At 46.2% G+C, this 15,196-nt stretch overlaps 1 pseudogene; it reads left to right on the plus strand.

Annotated features, from left to right (window-relative positions):
• Positions 1–1,206: 1,206 nt before the first annotated feature.
• Positions 1,207–3,445, plus strand: LOC133914659 (putative receptor-like protein kinase At3g47110; annotated as a pseudogene).
• The last annotated feature ends 11,751 nt before the right edge of the window (positions 3,446–15,196 follow it).

Here is a 15,196-nt window from a genome sequence, read left to right on the forward strand (position 1 = left end):
TATAGCCTAAGTGACTGCTCTAATATAGACTAAGGGTCATATTTATACCATTTATACCACGAGATAAAAATCATTTTATTAAATTTACTCTATTTACTATCTTTACGTTCCTATATTTAGATATTTATAACTTAATTTTTTATTTATCTTTCTAAAATAATTTATTAGAAAATTAGTTACATATTATAAACCTTTGAATGGTAAAGTAAATCTATTAGATGAATTTAGAATATATTTAAATAAAAATCGTAAAGTTTTTAAAATCAATTAATATTAGATATCCTGATGAACCTGTGAAGTTACCGATACGAGACTCGATTGCGTCCACGTGCGAATTCCCTGCAGTTTCAGGCAGCTGCGCCCATACAATGTACGTGGAACAAGGGTGGGCACAGCCGGAAAAGTGAAGTGATGTGACGTGCACTGCTCCGGGTCGCGGTGGTCACTACGGTAAAAATGAATGACACAAAAACTGAATTATCCGATTTTGTATCCGTTAAAATACGAATATGGATATCTGTATCTGAAATGGATATAAAATGGATATATTCGAATTCATTTTCAAGATTCGGATTCAAATATGGATATCCGAATTTGAGATATATCCGATTCGTATCCGTATCCGTCAACCAGGGAACTAAATTTTGCTAAAGTTTTAGAAATTTCAGATATGAACGATATTCCAACCCAATCAAATTGAAACAAATTCCAGTAAAATTTCATCAAATTTTAGTTAAATTTGATCAAAAATTTAAATTTCCAACATAAATTTTGAACAAAATTTCTAAAATTCCAGCCCAATCAAATTAGAACAAATTTTAGTCGAATTTTATCAAATTTCAGTCAAATTTTTTCAAAAATTTAAATTTTCGACCTGAATTTTGAAGATCGAATAGATAACCGAATGCGGATACGTATTCGAACTATCCGATTCATATTTGTATTTAAGAATATCTGAATCTATATTCGTATTCAAATTAAAATATAATAAATCATACTATCCGAATTCGATTCCTCTCGTGTCCCCTCCGCGCGTAGACAGGCTAGCCACTAAACCAAGTCAAAAGAAGAATCCCCCGGCGTCCTCACCACTCGGAAATAAGCGTCAAGCAGCGATGGCGACTCGCAGCACCCGCAGCTACTACTGTCTACAAGTAGCCCTCCTGACGCTGCTGTTGCTCCTACATACCAAAGCAATCGCCCACCATGGCGACTCCTCCAGCGAGCTTGCTGCTGCTGTCCTCCTCCGTGTCCACTCTATTGGCGCTTGCGGACAGCGAGGTGGAGGCCGCAGCTCTGCTCGCTTTCAAGGGTGCCGCACTCGGTGGCGGCAGGGGCGCGCTCGCGTCGTGGAACGGCAATGCGAGCGCAGGGCCGTGCAGCTGGGAGGGCGTGACGTGCGGCCGCCACCGACGGGCGGTGGCGCTGAGCCTGTCCTCCTACGGGCTCTCCGGAACCCTCTCGCCGGCCGTCGGTAACCTGTCGTCGCTGCGGACGCTCAGCCTGAGCTCCAACTGGCTGCGCGGGGACATCCCAGCGAGCCTTGGCGGCCTGCGCCGCCTCCGGACGCTCGACCTGGGCGTCAACACCTTGTCCGGCGCGCTCCCCGGCAACCTGACCTCCTGCACTAGCTTGACACGCCTGGTCCTTGACAGCAACAATCTCACCGGGCGCGTACCGCCGAGCTCGGCGCCCTGACACAGATCGAGGTGCTCGCTCTGAACAACAACAGCTTCACAGGGCCCATCCCTGCGTCGCTGGCCAACCTGACGTCCTTGTACCTCCTTTACCTCAGGATCAACAGTTTCGAGGGCCCAATACCTCCAGAGCTCGGCCGCAATATCCCACGCCTTCAGTACATCGACCTCTGCAGCAACAGCCTCCATGGTGCGCTCCCGCCGTCCCTATACAATCTGTCATCGCTGATGAGCCTTGACGTAGGACAGAACATGCTGCATGGAAGCATTCGTGCCGATATCCATGTGAAGCTCCCTCGGTTACAGTCTTTGGCACTGTTCGACAACCAGTTCAGTGGGGCAGTCCCTTCCTCGCTCTCCAATCTCACCGATCTCATAATCCTGGAGCTATCAGAGAACTGATTCAGTGGCGTCGTGCCTCGTGATCTAGGGAGGTTGCAGTTTCTGCGGAACCTGCAGCTGGATAGTAATAGTCTTGAGGCAGGGAAGGCGAAGGAGGGGTGGGAATTCATCGATTCATTGGCAAACTGCAGCAGGCTAGAGGTTTTAGTTCTTGGTCACAACAATTTCACAGGACAGCTTCCTGTTTCGATAGCGAACCTCTCGTCAACTCTTCGACTGCTTTACCTAACTGACTTTGGGATCTCCGCGAGTATCCCTTCAGACATCGGCAATTTGGTCGGTCTGAAAATACTATATTTGGTGAATACTTACATATCAGCAGTAATTCCAGAGAGCATTGGAAAGCTGACTGAGCTATAGCTGTACAACAACAGTTTGTCGGGCCTTATACCGTCATCTGTCGGAAATCTCACCAAGCTGATCAAGCTATTCGTGCATGGCCTCGACTTGGAAGGACCAATCCCAGGGAGTCTCGGTATGCTCAACAGCCTGATCGGTCTTGATCTTTCAAGCAATTACCTCAACGATTCGATTCCTAAAGAAGTTTTTGAGCTACAGTATCTTTCTTTGATCTTGAACTTATCACACAACTCCCTCTCCGGACCACTTCCTATCGAAGTTGGCAGCTTGGCTAACCTCAACATGTTGAGTTTGTCAGGCAATCAGTTGTCTGGCCAGATACCTAGAACTATCAGAAATTGCATAGTTCTAGAGGTGCTGGTATTAGACAGTAACTCATTCCAAGGAAGTATGCCTCAGTCTCTGGGTGACATTAAGGGGCTCCGCAACTGAACCTAACCATGAACAAGTTTTCTGGTGTGATCCCTGATTCCCTTGGTAGCATCCACAGCCTGCAAGAGTTGTATCTAGCATACAACAACTTGTCCGGGTCGATCCCAACAGATCTACAGAATCTGACATCACTATCGATTTTGGATATATCCTTCAATGATCTGCGAGGTGACGTACCAAAACAAGGTATTTTTAGAAACTTGCCTTACTTGTCAATAGTTGGAAATAATTACCTTTGTGGTGGAATACCTCAGCTTCACTTAGATCCATACTCCATGCCTGCTGTCCTTTGATGAAAGCACCCCGCCGGACGCCTGGGATAGCGACGGAGATGACTACCCAGGTTTTGATAGCCATGTCAGTCTAGGCCGTAGCCCAAGTGGACGAAATTTCAGGATTCGTCGACAGGTGGCGACGAAGGTCATGTGGGCGCTGGCGGTCGTGTGTCACCCGCCGGTCTTCCGAGTGCAGCTCCGCTGGTCGTGGAGATGGAAGGCCGTCTACCGGCGACACGGCTCAGGTGGTCTCTGTCGGGCCCACTCCGTTTTGAGGGTCGCAACGTTGGGTCAATGGCTTCGCTTGTGCTGCGTGCTCTGACATCCGATGTACCTTTTGACAGAGGTCCTTTGGGCACATCACGGGTGTTGTCGCTTCAGGAACCTGAGCTGTTCAGCTATGACTGGGCGACGTCCCAAGCGTCTCCCATGGATTTCTTTGACCCCATGGTCGTTGAGTGCGTCTCCCACACCTCTCATCTGTGCCGTCTGGACCTGCTGGTCAAGGGACCCAGACTTGTGTCGCCTTCTAAGTCGCTGGTCTAGGACCCCATGCCTTTTGAGGCGTCATGCTTCGCCCCAGGCCGTGCTGCTGCTGTTCTGCCATCGTTGGAAAGGTGGGCATGGTCGAGCCTTGTGATGCTGCCCGCTCCCCAGGTCCCATTTCAAATGAAACTACGCCCACTGAATCCCCTCCCGCTCCCCTGTCACAAGACGCGTCCCTGGGTTGTGGGTCATGGATGGTGAAGGCAGTCGCGTTAACCCCATGCCTTGGCCTATCTAGGCCGGCCTGCAGGCTCATGGGGTGTGAGCTCGAGTGCCCTTCTACTACGATTCAACACCACCTATGGTTTTTGGCTCAGCGGCCACTATCCAGCTGGTCACCCTGGAAATGGAGTTGCCACACCCTCAACGGGTTTACCCGTCAAAGACCTGTACCTTGGTCTATAGTAGGCGTCGATCTCCAGCAATACTGCCACCATCAACATCGTCTCATCCTATGTCCGTGGCCACTGATTTCATTGCTCGGGTCAGCGTTCCCACGATGGCAGTGCTTACGGTGCCCCCTGCCCATCGCGCTGGCCCCGGCTGTTGCAGGCCTCTACGGTTCCTTGCCATCAGAGCAGGTGGCTGGCCAACAAGGACCGCACTTCCCAGACTAACACAGTTCATCGTGCGTAGGCGATGCTCATGAGGAAGCTAGGCGTTGTAGTGGAGGGCACGACCATTGATCAGCTGGTGCAAGACGAATACACATGTCTATTTGATAGGCCATCGTCTCGTGCCCACCCGGTAGCTCTTGCGGCGCTATTCGGTTGGGTGGTGCCCGATGATGGCGAGGTGCAGTCATGGACTTTGTTGTCGCTGATTGCCGAAGGATGCACCTGGTTGTACCCTCTTCGCTTGTGGTCGTAAAACTAGAACCTTTCAAATGGACTTTGCTACTATACTTGTTTGGAATGTGCGGGGTCTCAATATGAGTTCGCATCATGACTCCGCGCGTGTGGTCGTGAATGCTGTTAGACAAGACATCATTTGCTTTCAAGAAACAAAGGTTTTGGCCATGTCCCCCAAGATCCTCTTCTCAGCTTAGGATCGGAGTTCGATCACCATATTGTGTTGCCAGCCGATAGAACGCATGGTGGAATCCTCATGGCGTGGAGGGGGAAGGCTTGCTCCGCTGTCTCCTCCTAAGTCGACGTCTACTCAGTGTCTATCCCATTTGCGGGGGTCGATGCCCGGCACTGGTGGCTGACGACAGTGTATGGCCCTCAAATAGACGCAGATAAACTCCTTTTTCTTCAGGAGTTGCACAATGTGTGCTCCGAATGCACAGGCCCGTGGGCGGTGGCCGCTGATTTTAACATGATTTACAGGTCAACTGATAAGAACACGAATCTTGATCGCGCCATGATGGGTCGATTCCACCGCCTTCTTGACGACGCTGAGCTTAAGGAGATCGACCTCCTAGACCGTAGATTCACATGGTTGAATGATCATGCCTCGCCCACATTGGTTCGTCTCGATCGGGTCTTCTGCTCGACTGATTAGGAGGTCCTCTTCCCAGACAGCCTCTTTCAGAGCATAGTGGCAGTCACTTCAGACCACTGTCCGCTAATTATAATCCTTAAAAACAACTTCCAAGCCACGTTGCATTTCCGCTTCGAAAGCTTTTGGCCTGGCCTCGCTGGTTTCCAGAAGGTGGTTGCCTAGGCCCGGGCAAAGCCGGTGGAGGACGCCTGCCCAATGTAGCGCTTGGCGTCCAAATTCTCGAACCTCACCTGATCCTTGCAAGCCTGGAGCCAACGGGCTACTGGAAATATCAACAACCAGCTAAATCTGGCTCGGGAGCTCCTCCATCGCTTTGACATAGCACAAGACAACCAAGTTTTAACATCTTCTGAGATTTGGCTGCACCACCAACTGAAGAGACACTACCTGGCTCTCGCATCCTTCCAGCGCACCATTGCACGCTCTCGGTCGTGCCTAACATGGCTACAAGAGGGAGATGCTAACACATTCTTCTTCCACTTGCATGCGAGGTTACGTACATGGAAGAATTATATCACTTCCCTGAAGGTTGATGACCAGCTCCTTACCTCCCATGATGATAAAGAGCAGGCCCTAGGATTTCTACCACAAATTATTTGGCAATCCACACCATCGACAACGCAGGCTAAATCTTCCTTCTTTCCATCCGGTGGGTTTTGATCTCGGAAGTTTTGAACTTTCGTTCACTGAGTTTGAGGTGTGAAAAACTATTAAGAAGTTGTCACTAGACAAAGCGTTGGGTCCGAACGGGTTTACGGGTCGCTTCTACAGAGAGTGTTGGTCGGTGATCAAAGAGGACATAATGGCTGCGCTGCAGGCTTTGCACCGGGGAGATGGTCGGAAGCTTCATCTCCTAAATTCTGCGCTACTAGTACTGATCCCTAAATCACTGAACACTGAAGCGCTGACACGATCATCCAAATATCAAATCCCTTTAGAGTTACTATGACAAAGATGTCCGACAACGAACCCTCCAAGCTGCGAAGGCCTGTCTAAAGCCAACGTAACAACAACAAGCTATCTCCAAAGTGGAGGGTCTCTACATGGTGGTTGAGTGAGTCTACTCGCCCTGGGTCTTTTAGCAATGAAGGATGTATGAGTCTTCAATAATTCTTAGAGCGCCGACCAACTCCAAAAGTTTTATGTGTAAGTACTAAGAGTAAGTTTACACTAGTAAATGTTCATATTTTCCGTAAGGTCATTTGAATCTATTTGTTTTCTTTTTTTTTTGTCTTCCATAAACTAAATGTCTAGCAATCATAAGACAGGTACACCGGTGGTAAGTCACAATCCGGGTACATTTTCCTATCGAGCGCACCTGGATAAGCCCGAACAAGGTCACCTGGGAATCGACTTCAGGAAATAAGAGTTTCTATGACAAGAGGGGAAGTATGAGCCTTCAATTCTTTTCTCTTACCCCAGTCGACTTTTTCATAATGGCGATCGATAGTTTTTATCTTATTATCTTTGATTAACTATTTGAGTTTTCTTCCCAGATAACCAGTCAAGACTGGATGAATACTATATACCAAGAGCTAATGACAACATATTGTGTGTGGGCCAAAGTGACTTCCTTTGCGTGAAGAGGATGTTCTAAGTTACGACCTCACGGGATATGACAAAGGTTCTTTATCGCTTTCTCGAGTGCCTGGGGGCTACAATGCCTCCCACTCATGTCGGATCTAGAGCTAACCTGATTAGTAACGAAGTCATCCTACCCTAGCCTGAGGAGGAAACGAGTAGAACTAAGCATGTTAGGTTGTCGGTATCTCCTCGGTATCAAGTTCCCAAGAAGTTCCACCATTTTCATTTACATTTTTTTTGTTTTTTACTAATAAAAGAATAAGTTTCTATTCCTAAGCACATGATATAGAGGAAAACCTAAGTGGACTCAGCGATTCTCCGACTGGCCACTGCGGCGGTTCCGAATACTACTCGAAGATATGATCTTCTATGCCAGGGTCCTATCGCATTTTATGTTCGAGATCTCTTCCGGTGCATGCGAGGGCTATTGGTATGAAATATCAGGAGAGCTGGCGCACAACACCAACAAATGCGCTTAGTTTCCAAACATCATCATGATCTTTTGTCAAGAAAGATTTTCTTTCACCACTACGTGAAAATTCTACCACGATGGTTCAAGTTTCAAAAAACCATCAAGCGAGGAGTCACTTCTCCCCATCCTTTTCGGGATCCCAAAAAGTTGGGCGGTATTTCTTGGTTGACCTGGAATCCCTACTCGGATTAGGTAACTACTCGGAGGCTCATGTATCTAACGTAGGTGTCTAAAATCCCGAGTAGATGACCCGAGGACTTCCGGATGCACGGATAGATGTACATCATACCCAGAGACCCGAGTTATCACTTGAAAAAACAACCTGTCAGGATGTTTCCCCTGGCTGGACTTAGTTTTTAATCCATCGCAACCTCATTTCACGTACTTGTAGAGGGCTTAACGATGGGTAATATAAAACTATTGTATATGACTATTGTATACATATACGAATCCGAATCTCCTTGGGTTTTCTAGATTCTCGGAGCATACGACTATATCCAGGAAGGACTCCCAGGACATATGAAAATTGCCTGCAAGTTCTAGAATATCTCTTAAATGAGTAAATTTATCCCTAAATTTAAGGATGACCAAATCCTACTCGAAAAGGAGTTCGGATGTTACATGACAACCCCTATATATAGAGAGAGCTAGGGGACCCTACAAAGGACAAGACACAAGTTCTATTTCCTAAGCATACAAAAGCCTCAAGCTTATGAGCCTTTTGTACTCGTGATATACATCAACATCTCACCGAGATTACACGCAAAGAGACCTCAACTAAGTTTAGATCCATCTAGACTAGCTAGATCTCTCCTGTAATCTATCTCAAAGATCAATACAAGACCACACATAGGGCTATTATCCTTTACGAGGCCCGAACCTGTATAAATCTCTATGTTTTGGTGTACTATTCAGCCAAAGAGAGTATCCTTTATTTCATTCACGTATTCGTAAGATCAACAGTTCACAAATCATCGACACATTTGGTTTATGTGGTATGGATGACATGCGGGATGTTATGAGATGTTTTGATGAGGCTTATGTTGAGATGGTCATGTTTATATATCACTTATATCCATGCACTTGTTGTCATTGGATAAAATGTTAATCAATGCTAGTTATTCATGTCATATGTCGATTAAATTGCTTTTCCGTTAAATCAATTTAACCTTGTGGTCCATTCCTTGCTTTTCATCCAAATGCATTATCCTTATAGTCGAAACTAATATATTCCCTATTGTGTAAGTCTTACGAGTACCTTTGTACTCACACTTTATCTCTAAGTTTTTGTAGGTGAGGATGAGCTTGTTTTCGACTGATTTGTCCCTGTCGATGCCGTCAATGGGCAAGAGTAGCGGCTATCTACTTGAGCTAATCCTGGTGGTGCCTTATGGGCAATGGCACCACCAGTCTTTGTTGTTTTGGCAATACTTCAACTGCGTTTAGACGTTAATATGTTAGATGGAGAACTTGTGCTGCAACTAGATGAGAGCTTAAACTTGTGATGTGTATTACTTTTATTATGGACTTGTAATATCATTAAAACATGTAATCTAAGTTAAATATTTATACTCTATCATGTCTTGGTGTGATATGCTTGCTGTAAATGATATGTGATGTGATATTGGGCTTGTTGAGCATATATCGGGACTATTGGGATTGCTCTCATTTTAATCAAAATGTGGTTGCGAGGGATGCCTTTAAATGTGTGTGAGCACACAGCATGTGGAATGATGGGTATGTGCTAGTTGTCATCTTTATGGACAGCCGACACTACTGATTAAGCATAGTGCGGTTTGGACATTTCTCACAATATCATTCCGTGAAGGTTCGGTTACTTAGGATTTTGGCTGCGAAGCTTTACTGTGAGGAACCGTCTAAACAATATTCTAATTAATCATTAAATCGATCATATTCTTGATCATGACTTCAACGATTAATCAGAATACTGCTCTGGTAGTCCCGACACGTGTTTTGTGCCCAAGATCGAAACACGTGCCTTTCTAACATGGAACATCACAACAAAGCTTAAGAAAGAGCAAATAATTAAAATTATATTACAAGTTCTTAAGTATGCATCAAGTTAATACAGTTTACATCAAAAGAGAGCTAGGAGGAGATTAAAACTTGTTCAACTCCTAACCAACAAAAGAAACTACGTACCAGAAACAAAAGCTAAGACAACAAAAGATGGGTGAAGCCATATGCCCTTAGGCTTCACCCTGAACCCAAGAGTAGGATGCACTACTCATTCCTGCCACTTGAATCGACTGGTGTGAAGTAGAAAAAAACCAACTCCTCCTCACCTGTGAAACCTGTAGGGCAGCTGAGTACAAAGGTACTCGTAAGACTTAATCCGTAATGGGCACTTATAAATAGCCTGACTCCAAAGATTATGCATTGGGACGTTAGCAAGAATACGACCACATGGTTAAGTAAATTCATATGCAAAAGCAAATTTGACATAAACATGTGTGAGCATCTATACTTGACCAAAGTAACAAACTAACCCATAAATATCAACTGGACATAATATAAAAGGAAACATAGTAGTAACATCTATAATGAACCATCTCAATATCTCAACCATACCAAACCACATTCGTAATTCTACGACTGCTGCAAATGGACAGAAGCATGCTCATGACTGAGAGCACGGTATTTCAAAATATTTTTACACCCTGCAAGGGGTACTCCTTTACCTACACGACTTGAGGACCATACAGCTTGCATGACCACACGGGTCCATACATGGGGGTACTTATATCCACCTTTTCTAATAAGCTCCGACCGTTTGATTATGCACCAATAGGTGCGGGGGTCATCCAGAACTGCTCCCAGAGCAAACTGGATACCCCACCGGCTTCATGCCCAACACCATCGATCCGCACGCCAAAAAACCATAGCTACAAATGTAAGCGACATATCGTTCCCATATACAACATGTAGTAAGCACGAAAAGTGCTAAAGCCAACTGCAACAACGATCGGTTCTTAAACGATACAAGCGGTCTACAGTGTCCAGGTCCCTCTCTCCCAACCTACTTAAGGGAACTGCACATCCGGACAGGACAAACACCCATTACACCGCCCACATCTCACCTCATCCACCCTACTCATCCAACCGACACCATCAACCCATCATTATGATCATTATAAGCAGTTAAAGCCTATACTCGCAAACGATGAAACATTTCACTACTCGACTTCTACCAAGGACCGAAGCACTTTCTAAGCATCACAAATAACATTTTAAGTTAGACAACATCATATTAAACCTAGGCTACAAAGACACGGATCAATAATTATTCAAGATAGCAGAATTAGTGCATCAATATAGGTTCTACCCATCATAAACCAGACATCAACTTAAACTCATGCATAACATACATAAAGCGTAATTTATCACATATGATGCATATGATCCAAATTAATGGGAGAAGTATGGTTAGATGGTTTTATTACTGCTCTGGGGTTTGCCTTATACTACCCGCACAACACTCACAAAACTCAGGTAGATTGGTGTCGTCTTCAACCACGATCACGACACGCTCTGGTTCTTCGTTCACTAAAGAAGAAGGTGTGCAATGATGAGCATGAATGATGTGCACAATGTATGCTACAATATGCATCACAACAAGCTAAAAGTGTAAGGCATGCGGAGGAATAACAAAACTTGTGATTTAAACAACGTCAAAAAAGTAACAGGAGGTCGGAGACTCTAGGTTGAACTCAGAGTATCTGGATTCTGGAACCTCCGGGTGAATTTCCGGGTGAGGGCTCTCGGTTAGCCCCTTTTGAAATAACCAAAACCTCTAGGTGAGGCTGGATACTCCGGATTGGGCTGGACAATTCGGGTGAGGCTCCGAGTAGGGCTCTCAGCTATTTACCTAGACCCTCCGGGTCGAGTCTGGATACTCCAGATTGGGCCAGATACTCCGGGTTGATCCGAACTATCCGAGTTCTGGCCGAGTTGAGTTCTAAAGTGTTTTCCACGGTCGATTCAACTCGCATGCTAAATCTATTCCACCAAAACATAGATATACACTATACAAAGAGTTTTAGACTCGAATTGTACCTTAAATCACCATAGTTCCTGAGGACAATTTAATGGGGTTTCTCTAGGTTTACCTAGAGTATCCGGGTCAATCTGGATTATCTAGGTTGTCCAAAGAAGCTGTTTCAAGGGGGAAATCTATGTCACTTTGATTTGCAAGCTTCTCCAAACCAAAAGGAAACATGTTTGAGATAGTTTATAAAGTCTAGAACTCACTCACCAACTTAGCAACATGATTTCTAACTCAAAACTCACCCAAATCCTCAATTTAGCTCCAAAGCCCAAGAACTCAAGAACTTTGCAACCGAAGCTCCAAACTTAGGATTCATCCAACCAAAACGTGCATCTATGCCATGGGAGCCTAGGAGACTCACCCAAGATGCTTTGCCGAGCTGGAGGATTGTTGGTTAAAGGAGGAAAAGCTCGAAAAGAGGAAGAATACCTGTGCTCCTTATGCTTTAACCAAGAACACCAAAACACATCAAAACTAACTTGAATCCTTTGGGAAAATGAAAGTGAATTGGATGGATGGATAGCTCATGTGCTCATGATTGCGTGAATACCGATTTCTTCTCTTGAGGTGGGATTTTGGGGGAGAAGGAGAGAGTGAGCTTGAGAGAGAGGGAGAGCTCTTGCTCTCCTTGGCTTGGCCGGTTGAGGAGAGAGGGAGCACAGGAGTGGAGTGAGGGAGAGAGCGGGGGAGCAGGTGGGTGCTGCCCAAGTGAAGGGAGAGGTGGTGGGTCCGGCCAGGTGGGACCACATGTTAGAGAAAAGGGTCCATTTTAACTGCGAATTCTATTATTTTCTCTCCCAAAATTCTTGTCTATTCTAACTGCGAATTCCATTCTTTTCTCTCCCAAAATTCTTTCTCTCGCCCAATTGACCTTAAATGAATTGCACTAGCGTTCCAAAATAAATTGCCTCAAAACTAATCATGATGCTAAAGATGTATAATTAGACTTAATCATGCGATTATGAATTTGGGACGTGATATTTACACTCTATAAAGGTTGTACACTTTTACCTATAAGTCATGATTTACATTATGACCGTATTAGATAACACTTACACACTTTCGAGGTGTGCGACCTGTTAATTATTACAAAGCCCTCTCAAAATGTGTCTACCCGCTAATGTTTTACTGTCGTGTGAACACACCACAACAACGGAAGCCCCCTCTTGCATCTTATGGAAACCCTAAAAGTACATCTTTATATTCCATACCACTAAATGGTTTACACCATGCTGAGAGTAAAGCAAATTAATCGGTTAGGCTCGTCCCATATCAGACTTGTGGTTGTACCGGTCCTTAGATTTGAGCAAAACTACCATAAACCCAACCGTACATCTTGTACCGGTTTCATTCAACCACTTGCTCAAATCTTAATTCCATATTGCTACAAAATTAGATCATCATCTTTTATCATAGTCGCATAGGACCATTAGCATGTTCAATTGAGCTATTATTATGATCACCATCCCAAAACAAGGCTATGCATGACATATCCTTCCATAACCAAAATCAAAACCATGACGACAAGGATGATAAAGAAAAATTAAGGCAAAGCCTAACTTTTGGGATTCCCGATAATATTATTAGCATGCATGTTTGTAAAATAAAATATTTTCAACACAATTTGCCCTCATAATACTCAATTGGATCTTTAAAGTCTTGGCCCCAAAGTCCTTCTAGCTCTTCCGAAATGTTGACGTCTACTCGTGATCATAAACACCAAGATCCAAAAAGAACCAAATAGCATATAACAAACAATGTCACTAGATTGATTGGGGTTTTCTGGGAATTTTAGTGAGAGAATCGATCAAATAAGAGTTACAGTTGACAAGTTACGGCTTCTGGAAGATTAAAACATGATAAGAAATATTAATTATATGTGAAACTATGTGATTAGGAATTGTTCTAGTGTTTTTCAGAGTGATCTATAATTTTCTAGGTTTTTTTAAAATTTATTAGCATTTTTTGAATTATTTTACTCAAGACAAACATTATTTAAACACCATTTAGAAGAAATCCTATTTATCATATTTAAACACTATTCATAATTATTTTCCTACTAAAAATCCTAGTTATTGCATCATCATTAACAATTATGACACAAGCAGTCTATTTAATTAAAATGAAAAAGGAAATAGCTATCTGTCTTACACCTGGACGATCAAGTGGACAGGGAGACCTATGTGGCGCTAAGATGGTAGACTGAGGTGTCGGCTGATCAAGCAATCGATTCATTAAAATCTAGCCCGTAGATCGGAGATCGAACGATATGGTGCATTTGACCAAAGGGGTATGAAACGTTCTAATCTCGGCTGCTCAGCCAAGATCGGGTAGTCGAGATCCACTATAATTGAAGAGGTAATCTTGATCTAATCGTACCTACGGAGAACGTATCGGATGGCTCGAGCTTTACATGCCTGCCTCCGCGGTGTGCAAGACGGTGATGATGTTGTGCGGCGACACTGGGTTAGGAAGTGGTTGAACACTTGCTGCTGTCGGTGTATTAGGAACCAGGGGTCCCTGAGTCCCAAGACCGGACCGGCCGTCCGCCACATGTCACCATCCCGCGGGGTCCACCCTGCAGGAGAAGAAGAAACTAAGTCCCGGGGGAAGGTGCTCGGGGCCGTAGCCTCTGGGTTCCCGAGCACCCCGGTTCCCCGATGATCCGCAGAGTCCAAATACCGGGAAGGAAGTGCTCATCCAAGTGCTCGGGAGAGAGTGCTCGGGGCTGCACGTGGCAGCCCCCGAGGACTCGGTTCCCCGAAGGTCTCATCCAAGTGCTCGGGAGAGAGTGCTCGGGGCTGCACGTGGCAGCCCCCGAGGACTCGGTTCCCCGAAGGTCTCATCCAAGTGCTCGGGAGAGAGTGCTCGGGGCTGCACGTGGCAGCCCCCGAGGACTCGGTTCCCCGAAGGTCTCATCCAAGTGCTCGGGAGAGAGTGCTCGAGGCTGCACGTGGCAGCCCCTGAGGACTCGGTTCCCCGAAGGTCTAATCCAAGTGCTCAGGAGAGAGTGCTCGGGGCTGCACGTGGCAGCCCCCGAGGACTCGATTCCCCGAAGGTCTCAGCCAAGTGCTCGGGAGAGAGTGCTCGGGGCTGCACGTGGCAGCCCCCGAGGACTCGGTTCCCCGAAGGTCTCACCCAAGTGCTCGGGAGAGAGTGCTCGGGGCTGCACGTGGCGGCCCCCGAGGACTCAGTTCCCCGAAGATCTCACCCAAGTACTCGGGAGAGAGTGCTCGGGGCTGCACGTGGCAGCCCCCGAGGACTCTGTTCCCCGAAGGTTCGCGCAAGATCGTCCGACGACTCGAAGGGTCCCATCGTCGGGGTGTCAGCCAGTCAAGGGCCCAATGCCGCATTTAATAGGCACGCGCGGCCTGACATCCTGACATCCTGACATTCTCAGCTGCCCACGCCCCAGTGTCAGACCCTGCCATGCACTGGCAGGGGGGCGTGGGTCCATTAAATGCACGGGTCCTGTCCCGTTTCATCTGGATGCCTCGGGATGACGTTGCCAGGATCGAAGCGCTCCGCCTGCCACCCTGCCCTGGCAGGGGAACAAGACAGGGTGGGCGCACCGGGCACCTCTGAGGCTGCCCGGTGGGCCCCCTTAATGGCGCCGCAGGGCATCCACAGTGGCGGGTGGTCGGATGCGCGCCGCATTTTTCCACCGCCCCTGTCACTTTGCCAAAACGGAATGATGACGCCTTTCTCCGTGGCACCTTGGCACTCGCATCCCCTCTTTCCCATTCAGGATATGTCGAGGTCGGCGCGCCTATAAAAGGAAAGGGTGGAGAACACGTAAAAGGGTGGGAAAAAAGAAAGAGGACGCAGACGCTCGAACCAGCTCAAGCCAAGC

This window comes from Phragmites australis, chromosome 4, assembly GCF_958298935.1.
Source record: "Phragmites australis chromosome 4, lpPhrAust1.1, whole genome shotgun sequence".
NCBI lineage: Eukaryota > Viridiplantae > Streptophyta > Magnoliopsida > Poales > Poaceae > Phragmites > Phragmites australis.